Source organism: Benincasa hispida, chromosome 10, assembly GCF_027475165.1.
Source record: "Benincasa hispida cultivar pf3 chromosome 10, pf3_genome.v1.1, whole genome shotgun sequence".
In the NCBI taxonomy this organism is placed as follows: Eukaryota; Viridiplantae; Streptophyta; class Magnoliopsida; order Cucurbitales; family Cucurbitaceae; genus Benincasa; species Benincasa hispida.
Window position 1 is genome coordinate 41,663,057 of NC_143487.1, and position 11,846 is coordinate 41,674,902.

At 32.4% G+C, this 11,846-nt stretch overlaps 1 pseudogene; it reads right to left on the bottom strand.

The window, feature by feature from the left end:
* Positions 1–703: 703 nt before the first annotated feature.
* On the bottom strand, positions 704–2,814 carry LOC150033366 (uncharacterized; annotated as a pseudogene).
* Positions 2,815–11,846: the final 9,032 nt, after the last annotated feature.

The following is an 11,846-nucleotide window of genomic DNA, read 5'->3' on the forward strand; positions in this document are numbered from 1 at the left end:
TTCACTTGAGTCAAACGTAAAAGAATGTGATCACCGATGAATATACTATTTTGGATTAAAGTTTCCTAGAATTTGAGCTTCTGAACTTATGTTTTGTTTAAATCAACCTCTTAGTTTATATTTGAAATGACTTTTTAATTACAGTTAGTGCATTTTATAGTCCTGTTATTTTGCTTCCTTTTAATTGTCATACAAATGAAGCAAATTGAAGCATGTAATTTTATTTACATATCTAGTCATTCCTAAATATGATGAAAAGTATATTTGAATTTGATAAATAACAGTTAGTCAAAACTGATAATTAAATTAAACAATCTAATTTGACAAATAACTATATATAATTATAATTTAAAATGGTGGCCAATATTTTATAACATTGAACGTCATTCAAAATTATGTACAAATACATTTGGCAAATGCATATCATGATTGAATGAATGAACAAAAACATAAATCATCGAGGAAAAAAATCTCTATTCATAGATTCCTCGAGTGAAAAAAAAGAAAAGAAAAGAAAAGTGGTATTATTTAAGCCTTTCCTAAGATAGAAACACAAAGATCATGACAGAAGTGAAAGATCTTAAAGTAGTGATAATTACAATGTCATACATATTTAAAAGGCAAGGTTTTGACCTATACTGTTCGTAAATGTTCAGAATGAAAAATATGAGATAAAAGAAAGAAAACAACTAAAAACCCAAACTCAACAAGGTATTGGATTTTTACATGACCTATGATTATGACCTATACTATCACGACGAGTACAACGTATTGTTTTCCTATTCTCTAAGCAGGATGGGATTCTCTTTTTCCTAGGTCTTCCAGCCGGGCATTTAACTCAAGGAGGATGAATGGGGTCATCATTCAAATTGCAAAGACTTTAAAATTGGCCATGTTTCCAATCGGCCATGTTTCCTTGCTATATAATGAAATTAAATTTGAAACATGATAAAAGTCATGAGTGTATGACTCTAATCCAAGGTTTCTAAGAGACAAATCAATGCAAGCATGAGGACATGGTATAAGGTCTGGATCCCAATGATGACACGAACAACTGCGGTTAAGGATGTTCATGTAGAATTGTTTAGTTTTGTCATGGACTTCAAACTCATGTTGGTTAATAGGATATATCTGTAATAGAAAATATTAAACTAATTAAAATAAGTGACATATACATATGATATTTTAATTAACAATCATATAAAATGGAAATGACTCACATCCATCAGTCTACTATTTGTTAATGATGTTCAAAGCATGTCTTCTGCATATTAAGTTAGTTCTAAACAATGAAAACTAGAATTACTGCAATGTTCATTGGACCATCGCTGAATCAAACTCCGAATAAATTCAAGAAGGCCAAGAATAGGTAATTCACACGCTTCCTTAAGGTATGAATTCATACTTTTAGATATATTTGTGGTCATCAAGGTATATCTATTTCTTACACAAAATGCTCTGCACCATTTATGTTTGCCTAGATCTTCTAATTCAAGCCTAATTAAAGGGGATATATCATCCAACTGTCTCATGTAATATTCCTAGTCAAGAGTTGTATCGGCCCTAGCACACATATGGAGTGGTTGTTTAACTGGAGATGACTTGTAAGTTTTTTTAAGATTCCTAAATAGGTGAAAAGCACACAATTCATGTTCGGCTGAATTGTACACAACACTTATACCCTTTGACATGCTCTTATGACCATCAGACACAATCAAAAGATCATTATATTCACCAAAAGCATCTTTTAAATTTTGAAAAACCAACATCATGAATCATCATTCTCTGAATCAACAATAGAAAATGCAAGGGGGACGATTTGTGAGTTACCATCAAATGTACACGCAGATATAGAGTACCAAAAAATTTGTTCTTCAAACTCACACTATCAACTGATATGATCGGAAAGCAATACTCCCACGCATCGATTGAAGCAGCAAGAGCCATAAAATAGTACTTGAATACACCATCATCATTTACTTCTTGTGTTGTATAAGTTCCTAGTAAAAAGAATTATTGACAAGAGTAAGCATATGTCATAACTACATTTTACATTATATAAGTACAATGTATGATTAAATTTAAGTACATTGTAACTGTTATTCAAACCCACCTAGATTCTTTTGAATCAAAGCATTAGAGAATACAGACAACATAGCATATGATGACTCTAGAGTACCTCGAGTTGAATTTAATGCAAGGTCTCAGCCTCTCAATGCTTTATCATAACTCACATTAACCCCATGTTGCCTTTTATGAAATTTATGACATCACACAGATGACATGGAGTCATGGAATTCATATTTAAACAAGATTTCATACATTCAGATACTATCCACGAAGCCACCTGATTATGAGCATCCTTAACAATGTCAATAGAACATTTATGAACATCGTCTTACGAACAATCCATAGCCCACTTATTTATTTATTTTTTATTTTTTTTTATAAACAAATGACCTAAGATACAAACTACAAAAAGGGTCTTTGCAACAAATTTCAAGAGACGTTTGATTCGAGCGAGTAATATAGCTTTCTTTAATGCATCCTTACTGTTAAAAATAGAACCTCCTTAATGGTGATGCCTACAGCACACGAATCCAAATATACTAGGTCAATAATATGAGATGTGCTATTGGAGGTTTTGAACAAGGAATCTCTTTCATTGTTGCTAGACCCAGTATAGAATGTAACTGTAGAATCTGACTGACAAGATGGAACATGGTCAACTACAACACAAACATCATTGTAGGAGGAATCTGAAACAGAAGATAACAACCATAACATATCTTTGTCTTCCACGATTCTAATCATAGTAGGATTTCTGTAGCCATCTTGATATATTGTTAATTGAGAAATAATACATTCATAAATTGAAAATTTTTTAGATTGGATTAGATTGACAAGATGTTTAAAAGATGTGTTTGAAGCAATAAGAACTTCAATATCGGATGTCATGATAGAAGTTATTTTCATCCCACTTACCATTGCACAAAACTCTTAACCGTTTAATAGCCATAAGAAGATAATATGAATAGGATGAACAAAACTAGGGCTACGTGTTGTATTCTAATATTATATGTTTGAAACAAAAGGATAATAGATATAATATTCAAACGTATTTTAAAACTGTGAATCTTAATTAAGTTTAGTAGAAAGTATAATAAAAATAATAAACTTTAGTTGGAATAATTGATATAATATGATAATTTAAATTTCAAATCAAGATTTTAAAATTAGTTGTTGTAGAAGATTTGAAAATTCAAAATAAGTATTAAATTTGATACATAAATTCATCACAACTATTAAAATAGCAAGATTTAAGGAGGACGATCCACTTGAAATAACCAAGTTAGTTGGCATTGAAATTCTGGAGAATACATAGTTGAGGAACTAATTACAGTATTAATACATATGTCAAATTAATTACACTGCAATTAAAAAAGACGATAAGGACATTTTAAGATTTCCTAAAGTTTGACTCATGTGATCTTTAGGCGTTTTGCTATAATTCAAAACTACTCCGCCTTCTGTTATTTTTTCAAATGATAGTGTAATTATTGCTATTTACCTGATTATTTCCAAGTCTTAGTTAAGTCAGGTTCATAGACCAACCAAGTCCAAACCCACAAAGTCTACCTGAGAACATTCTCTTTATTTGTGGGGGACAAAAATTTTAAACTCCGAAGAGCCTAGAGATATTTTTTCCAAAAATCATAATACTCCCAAACTCTTGAATACTGGACCACTTCTTGAAGCTCAAGTCATAAAGATAAAAACTTTCTTCCAAGACTCCAACTTCAAGAACATCATGCATTCTACTTTCGTACATCAAGTGTACACATTGAACTAAGAGATAATCAGATAATCAAGTACTATACATCAATCCACATCTACATTAAATCAACATAGACACAAGTTCAACAACATGAAGCCTCTTTCTCCACAAATCTTGTGCGAGTACCATATATTTTGTTATCATTATACTTTTGAACTTTTATTCATTCAATTAGTCTACCAAAGTTAATTGTTGCATTCAACCTCTTGTGTTGTTAGCTTAGTATTAATGTCCATATTTTTGTATTTTAATTCTTAATTTCAATTAATCATCTATATTTATGTTGAATCTGTCAACGCATGGTATTGATATATTTTCATTACTTAATCCACCTTAAAATTTGGCGTTGGCATCTTAAATTCTAAACATTTTTTAAATGATTATTTACTTAGAAAATTTTACTTTTACTTTTTTAAGTCATTCTGTCCATTTTCTTTCAACTTTTAAATATCTATCGGATGTCAAGATTACTGTGCATACGTATGTATCTCACAAACAAGGCGTAACTGTAAAATTTTAATATTAAATTCTAAATGTTTTTTATTTTTTTTATTTTTGTTTAATTGGAAATTTAATTTTTTTACATCCTAATTCAATTAATTTGGTATTTTTTCCTTATAAACTTCAAATTCTATTGAATATAACTTTAATAAAAAGAACTAAGAGGGTGTCTGGGAGACTTAGTTGAATTGTGAAGTCTTGAATTAATATATTGAAGTTAGTCTTTGTTCACATGCTATAAGATTGAGTTCTTTTAGATAAATGTGCAAAATAGAGAAAGAGAGTAAGAAAAAGTTCTTCGATAAATGTGCAAATTTAAATAGAGAAAGAGAGTAAGAAGAAGTTGGTGAACCAAACATTCTCTAAAAGTTAAAAATATATATAACTCATGAAGAATGGTAAATGTAAAACTTGAACAAAGTACACGACTAATTACAACCATTAACATATGACAAGAGGCTGATTGATCAAATTAAAAATTAAGGAATGTGATTGTAACAACTTACGTAATTAAGGAGAGTGATTAAATTAAAGATCTAGGGATGTAACCGTAACAAATCCAATCAATAAGTGCCAAAGATGTCACAACCTGCCTCAAATTACCCTACCAAATCTAGGATGTGACATGACGATAATAGATTCTAATTAAACTATAAGACCTATTGTCAAATTCTAAAACTCTTTTTTTCCAAAATAAGTGGCTAACAAATATTTTCTATATAAAATGTATTACAAATTTCGCCTGAGTTTCTCCTAAAAATTGGATAAACCACATCCGCATGAAAACTCTATGAACACTCCTAAAATATTTTTTTTAATCAACCACCAAGTGTATCTCACCACACAATATTCAATAGAATCTAGATTACAAAATTTAGACCACTTCATATAAAACTCACTAAGAGAAATCATGCAAGTTTTAGCTTATAAACTATTCGCTACTAAGGCTAGCCACTCTAATTACAAGCCAAAACAATATTAACCAAATACATATGTAAGAATGCAAAGCCTACATAAAGTTGGTGGTAGATCTCAACTCTTGCATGCAGTTGGAACCTCAAATGCTACGGGGGAAAATCTAAGAAAAATAATGAACTAAAAACCACTACTACAGAAATTGGACTACTTGACGTTTTTCCAGTGTCAAGTTAAGGGTATACTTGACACTTATAAAAGTGTCAACTATTCGAGTGTCAAGTATAGTGTGATAACTTGACTCCGAAAAAACGTCAAGTAATATGTTTTTTGATACAATTTTCGTGTCAAGTAAGATAACATACTTGACATTGGTGGTATGTCAAGTTTATTCGAGTGTCAAATATAGTGTGATACTCTTTGACGTTTTTTATGTGTCAAGTATATGTCTTTTTGTTTTCAGATTAAATGCCCAATCGATATTCTTATTTTCTACCTTGTATTCCAACAATACAATTACATCAAGTAAATAAACATTATACATTTAAGATCTATCAACTCAATATATTCACTAAAAATCCTTATGTTCAACTATGAACACTCCTCACAAATTACAATAATATTTCTCTTTTACATGTACATACACAAAATAAAATCTCAATTATTGCTTTTGTATACAAAACTCAACTTTCAACAAACACAAAATTGACAAATTGTTTAATAAACCTCTCAACAAAGTACATTATTTAATCTATACATTGAGCTTTTAAGTCTAAAGATCAAGAACTAAGGGTTAGGCAAGCCATGTTTAAGCAAGTCAACCTGCAAAATAGAATAAAGAGAGATAACATCAAATTTCAAAATATATAAATAAGTGTTAAAATACAACAACGTAATCCAACCTATGAAAAGTTCAATAATAATGGTTACAAAATGCAAATTCCAACAACTATGTAATAATTCCAAAAGAGTTTCAAGGCCTTAATACCTATCAACATGTCCAAACATCGTTAACTTTGTTGGATAGTAGCTCCAATCCCTTGAAATCTTTGAATTGAACATCAAAAATTGAAAATAACTCAATTATTAGACCAATACTTCAATGGGTAACAAAGAACTATTAATACTAATCTCCAAACTTACCAAAACCTTGCCAAGATCGGTCTCAAACCTATTGGACAGCAACCCAACTCCTTCCAACACTTCAATCTAACACCAAAAAAGTGATAGGTATTACTAATTTAATGTTAAAACTTATTGAGTGTTAAAAAATTTTCAAGTAAAACCACCAACACCAACCAAAATATTGTGGGCAACAATGGAACAAACCCAATATCCAATAGCAAACAAGATTACCTCATATACTTACCGATAATCTTACTGAAATCAATATCAACCTATTGGACAACACATTTATGTTCTCCAAATCTTGAATCTAAAGCCAAATCACAAAGAGTGTCAATCAATTTGGGTAAAAAAACTTATGGGTATTAAAAAATTTCCAAGAAACCTACTAAAGTAATCAAAACTCATCAAACTTACCAAAACCTTACCAAAAATACAAGATTCCAGTGAGATGGAGTATAGATCTGACGAGATAGAGTGAAGCCCACACTTGAATAGATCTGTTACAAAGCTAGACCTCAACGAAGACATGGACGACCTCGACGACGACAAGCGGATTTGACTGGACCAATTTAACTAAAGCGACAGAAGCGGTTGGGGGCGTTTGGCTACAGATCTGGGCGGGGCTGAAGCGATGGAAGCGACAGAAGCATTCGGCTACAGATTTGGGCGCAGCTGAAGCGACGGAAGCGGTTGGGGGTGTTCGGCTACAAATCTGGGCGGGGCTGAAGACTCACGAACGACATGCACAGTTGGTCGGCTGGCGCGGTTGAACAGAGACGAGGGAGAGGGCTAGCGCGGCTGAGCAGACGACGAAATGAAAAACTCAATAATAGCAATGCAAACAGAGGTGAGGGGATAATGAAGGTTGACGACCGCTAGGGCTCTTAGACGCCCGAAAGAAGAAAAAAATTAGGGGAAAGGGGAAGGTCGTGAGTGAGATGGTGAAGGAGGAGAGAAAGAGTTTTTAATTTGAGAGAGGGAAATATTATTTTATTTGATAATTTTAGTAGGAGGGAAACTAAATTTGAAAGGAAAATGAAAATGGGAAATGGAGGGAAACAAAAAATAAAGTCTTTACATGATCGCTAAGTAAAGTAAAGGAGGAGAGAAAGAGTTTTTAATTTGAGAGGGAAATGAAAAATAAAGTCTCTACACGATCGCTGAGTAAAAAATAAAGTCTCTACATGATTGCTTAGCTTTGCTACGTGATCGCTGAGTAACACTAGACGATCGCCTAGCAAATGCTACACGATCGCTGAGCTCAGCTACACGATCGCTTAGCCCTGCTACAGGATTGTTGAGTAACAAAATACTATACGATTGCCTACCAAATGCTACATGATCGTTGAGCTCGGCTACACATCGCTTAGCTCTGCTACACGATCGCTGAGTAACAAAATGCTATACGATCGCCTACCCAATGCTATATGATCGCCTACCAAATGCTACACGATCGTTGAGCTCGACTACACGATCGCTGAGTAACAAAATGCTATATGATCGCCTATCAAATGCTACACGATCGCTTAGCTCTGCTACATAGTCGCCGAGTAACAAAATGTTATACGATCGCTTACCAAATGCTACACGATCGCTTAGCTCTATTACACAGTCGCCGAGTAACAAAATGTTATACGATCGCCTATCCAATGCTATACGATCGCCTACCAAATGCTACAGAATCGCTTAGCTCTGCTACACAATCGCTGAGTAACAAAATGCTATACGATCGCCTACCCAATGCTACACGATCACTGAGCTCAGCTACACGATCGCTTAGCTCTGCTACACGATTGCTGAGTAACAAAATGCTATACGATCGCCTACCCAATGCTATACGATCGCCTACCAAATGCTATACGATTTCCTACCAAATTGGAGGCCAATTAAATATCTGAAATATTCCGTCAATTTCCCTTTTTTTAACCTTTTTACTTGACACGAAAAAAATGTCAAGTAAGAGCTTCTTATACTTGACACGTGAAACGTGTCAAGTAAAAGTTCATGTGAAAATATCCGAAATATTCCGCCAATCTCCGTTTTTTTAACCCTTTTACTTGACACGAAAAAAATTTCAAGTAAGAGCTTCTTATACTTGACACGTGGAACGTGTCAAGTAAGACCTTATATTACTTGACACGAAAATCGTATCAAGTAAAGGTTTGCGTGAAAATATCTGAAATATTCCGTCAATCTCCGCTTTTTTAACCCTTTTACTTGACTTTTTTTGGTCCAAAATCATATTACTTGACGGTTTTTCCACATAAACGTCAAGTAATTAAAAACTATAAGTGTCAAGTAATGTAGATTTTGTAGTAGTGAACCCAATTAGTGGTAAGAGTTCATATGAAAATATGTTTAAAAGAAAATTTTCATATTTTTAGTAGAAATTCAGGAAACAATTGAAATCATGAGCAAATCCAAAATATGACATAATCAAATCATGAAGATTTCATAAGAGTTCTTGAAAACGTATATATCACCTGATAACAAAACCATCACTAGTTGTGGGTTATTTTGTTGTTTGTAGGCCCAAAATGATTTCAGTATTGAAGCCCAACACTTCCAAATAAGATTAGCTATAATTGGTGAAGGATATGGCTGTTGTTGAGCCACGAATACTGAGGGATCCAGCAACACGTGTATGGTGAGATTTTCCTTTCCACTGAACAAATTAGTGAGCTTGGGAAGGCAAATTCATTTCAGGTCAAAATTACTTTCTCTCATTACTCGAAATTCTCTTTAGTTCTCTATCTTCAGATTATGTTACCGTTTGATTTCTTGATGTTTTTATGTTGAATTTACAGTGAAAAAGATGAAGATTTGCAAGGAGATAAGGAGAATAAGAAGAAGAAGACTCAGTTACGTGGTTCGACCAAGATGCCTACGTCCACTGGAAGATTTCTTTTCTTTGCTTCCTTTAGAGATTACTCTTGTTAGAGTAAGAAAATATGCAGTGGAAGTATTAAGAACCCATAAGCATTCATATTCACTAATTTTGGTAGAAACTATAGCATGCTCATCTAAATAAGAGGGTTTTTAGATCATATCTTTGAAGAACTCTTCAAGAACTTGATCAAACAGCAGCAGTCTTCACCGAAGATCACCGTGAACCACCTAATGATCTTCCCCACTATCCTCTTGGAGTTTTATACCGAGATGTGGGACTCAAGAACAACTTGAAGCGATGAAGAACTAAGAAAAGTTCATAGCAACACACTTCCGAAGAACCCTTCTTCCAGCAAAAATTTTCTCTCAAAATTTCTGTGTATTTCATGCCTTCAATTCACTCCAATCTTCTTTATTTATTGCAGATGAACATGAAAAGTAGAGATATTCATGGCTTGCAGGTCATGCTTGGATTTTTAATGAAGAAGAGGAAGTGGACTTTGTGTGATCATGAAAAAGATGATAATGGAAAACCAAGTTTTTCCATTTATGCATGCAAATCGATTTTTCCAATTTTTCTTTAAAACCAAAATCTTGATTTCAAAATTCAATTTTGATTTTAATAATTGAAAAACATATTTCTAAAGTTAATTTCATAAATTAAAATTTAATTAATTTAATATCAAATATTAAATTAATTTTTGTACAATAATCATCTTCATATATTTAAATCATATTTAAATATATATTCTCCTAATCCGTTTAATTTGAACGTTTCAATTAATTCTCAAGCTACTTTAAAGCTTAACCATTTACGAGCTAGTAGGGAGACCTCGCGAACCTACAAGTCACGGACTCCAACGATTCGAGATTATTCGGCTAAACCCATTAGTCCGATCTAACCCGCATGCGTTAACTAATGGGACACTCCATTATAACTCATAGTTGAACTCCCCTCACTATAGATATATTATGTCCACTTTATAACCATAATCAGTAAGTCGATCCTTCACAGGTTGTTCGTAATCACAGCTAGATCAAAATTATTGTTTTATCCCTGAGAATACATCTTGATCCTTAAGTTCCTACTGACCTTCTAATGAACAATTCTGATTCATAATCTCTATGAATCAAATCCTTTCTCTATTATGAGAAGGTGGGGCCTCGATTATTCAAAACTTGGAATCAGTACTTAAGAGAACAACCTATCTACTAACCCTAAATTGGGTAGGAGTGAATTCCATCTTACAAGGCTATGTTTCCAACTATTTATCCGGTCTTATCCCCAAAATGGGAAGCTTATTGAGCAGTGGTGTTGAACTACTCTCACCGTTTGCAGATCAAAGGATAATCCTGAACAAAAAAGAGTTCATAGCTAGCTCAGGATTAAGATCGAGTTAACCTAGGTTATTTGATAAATGAAATAGTCAGTTTTAACAGTAAAGGGTTGTTATAAAGAAAAGTGACTATTTTCGTGGTCCAGTCTATATGCAAACTCATTGCTTAGGATGCCCTCACTCACATGTCTCAACATGAACGATTTGTGGATCATATCGTTTGTAGCACTTTACAACTTGTAACGACTACAGAGTAGGCCACATCTAATAGTGTTACCAGGATGAGATACCCAATCTCATCCATATACTTATTAAACCATTTAGGCTATATACTGTTAACTTGATCCTGTTTATGTCACTACATAAAGTTACAGTATTCAGACTGTAGCCAAGGATATGTTTATTGGATTTTCATAATAAGATGCAAAATCAATAAGTCATTATTATTCATAAATAGAATGTTTAACATGAACTGCGAGTTCTAGGACATTCCGACCAACTCTTATAGTAGTTTAGTGTTTACGAGAGAAATTTGATGAATGCATGTTGTTGATCTCATCAGTAGGTATTTATATTACATACCTTTTTGTCAGTTACATGATGTAAAAGTTTGTTAATGCATGTACAATAAATATCTTATGTGTCATCAACAACTTTTTTGATTTGTGTTTGGATTAATTTTCATGGTAACATTCAATCATGTCAAAAGGTGGCCTTGATAATCCATTAGTATATTTTGGTAATGTTGTTATTTCAATCCTAAATCTTTATGCATTTTTGTTTAATTTTTTTGAACTTTTTCCATTTTTCATTTTTTCCCTTTTTTTTTTTGTGTTTGAATTAATTTTCATGTCAACATTCAATCATATCAAGAGATAGTCTTGAGAATTCACTAATTTATTTCAGGTAATGTTATTATTTTAACCTTAATCTTTATGCATTTTTTGTTTAACTTTTAGATTTCTATGGGTGAAATAATTAAATCTTAGATTTGTATGGATTTAGATTGTGTTGAAGATTTTTTAATTAATTTTTTTTAGATTCCTAACCATTCAAATTAAATTATTTTTTTGTTAGATTTTAATTATTGGATGGAGATTCATTTGATTATGAAAAGTCAAAGCAACCTTGAGAAATTCACCAATATATTTCTATAGAGGTAAGGTTATTATTTCAACTCTGAATCTTTAAGTATTTTTATTTAGTTGTTTTAAATTTAGAGAAACAAAACCCTGTTC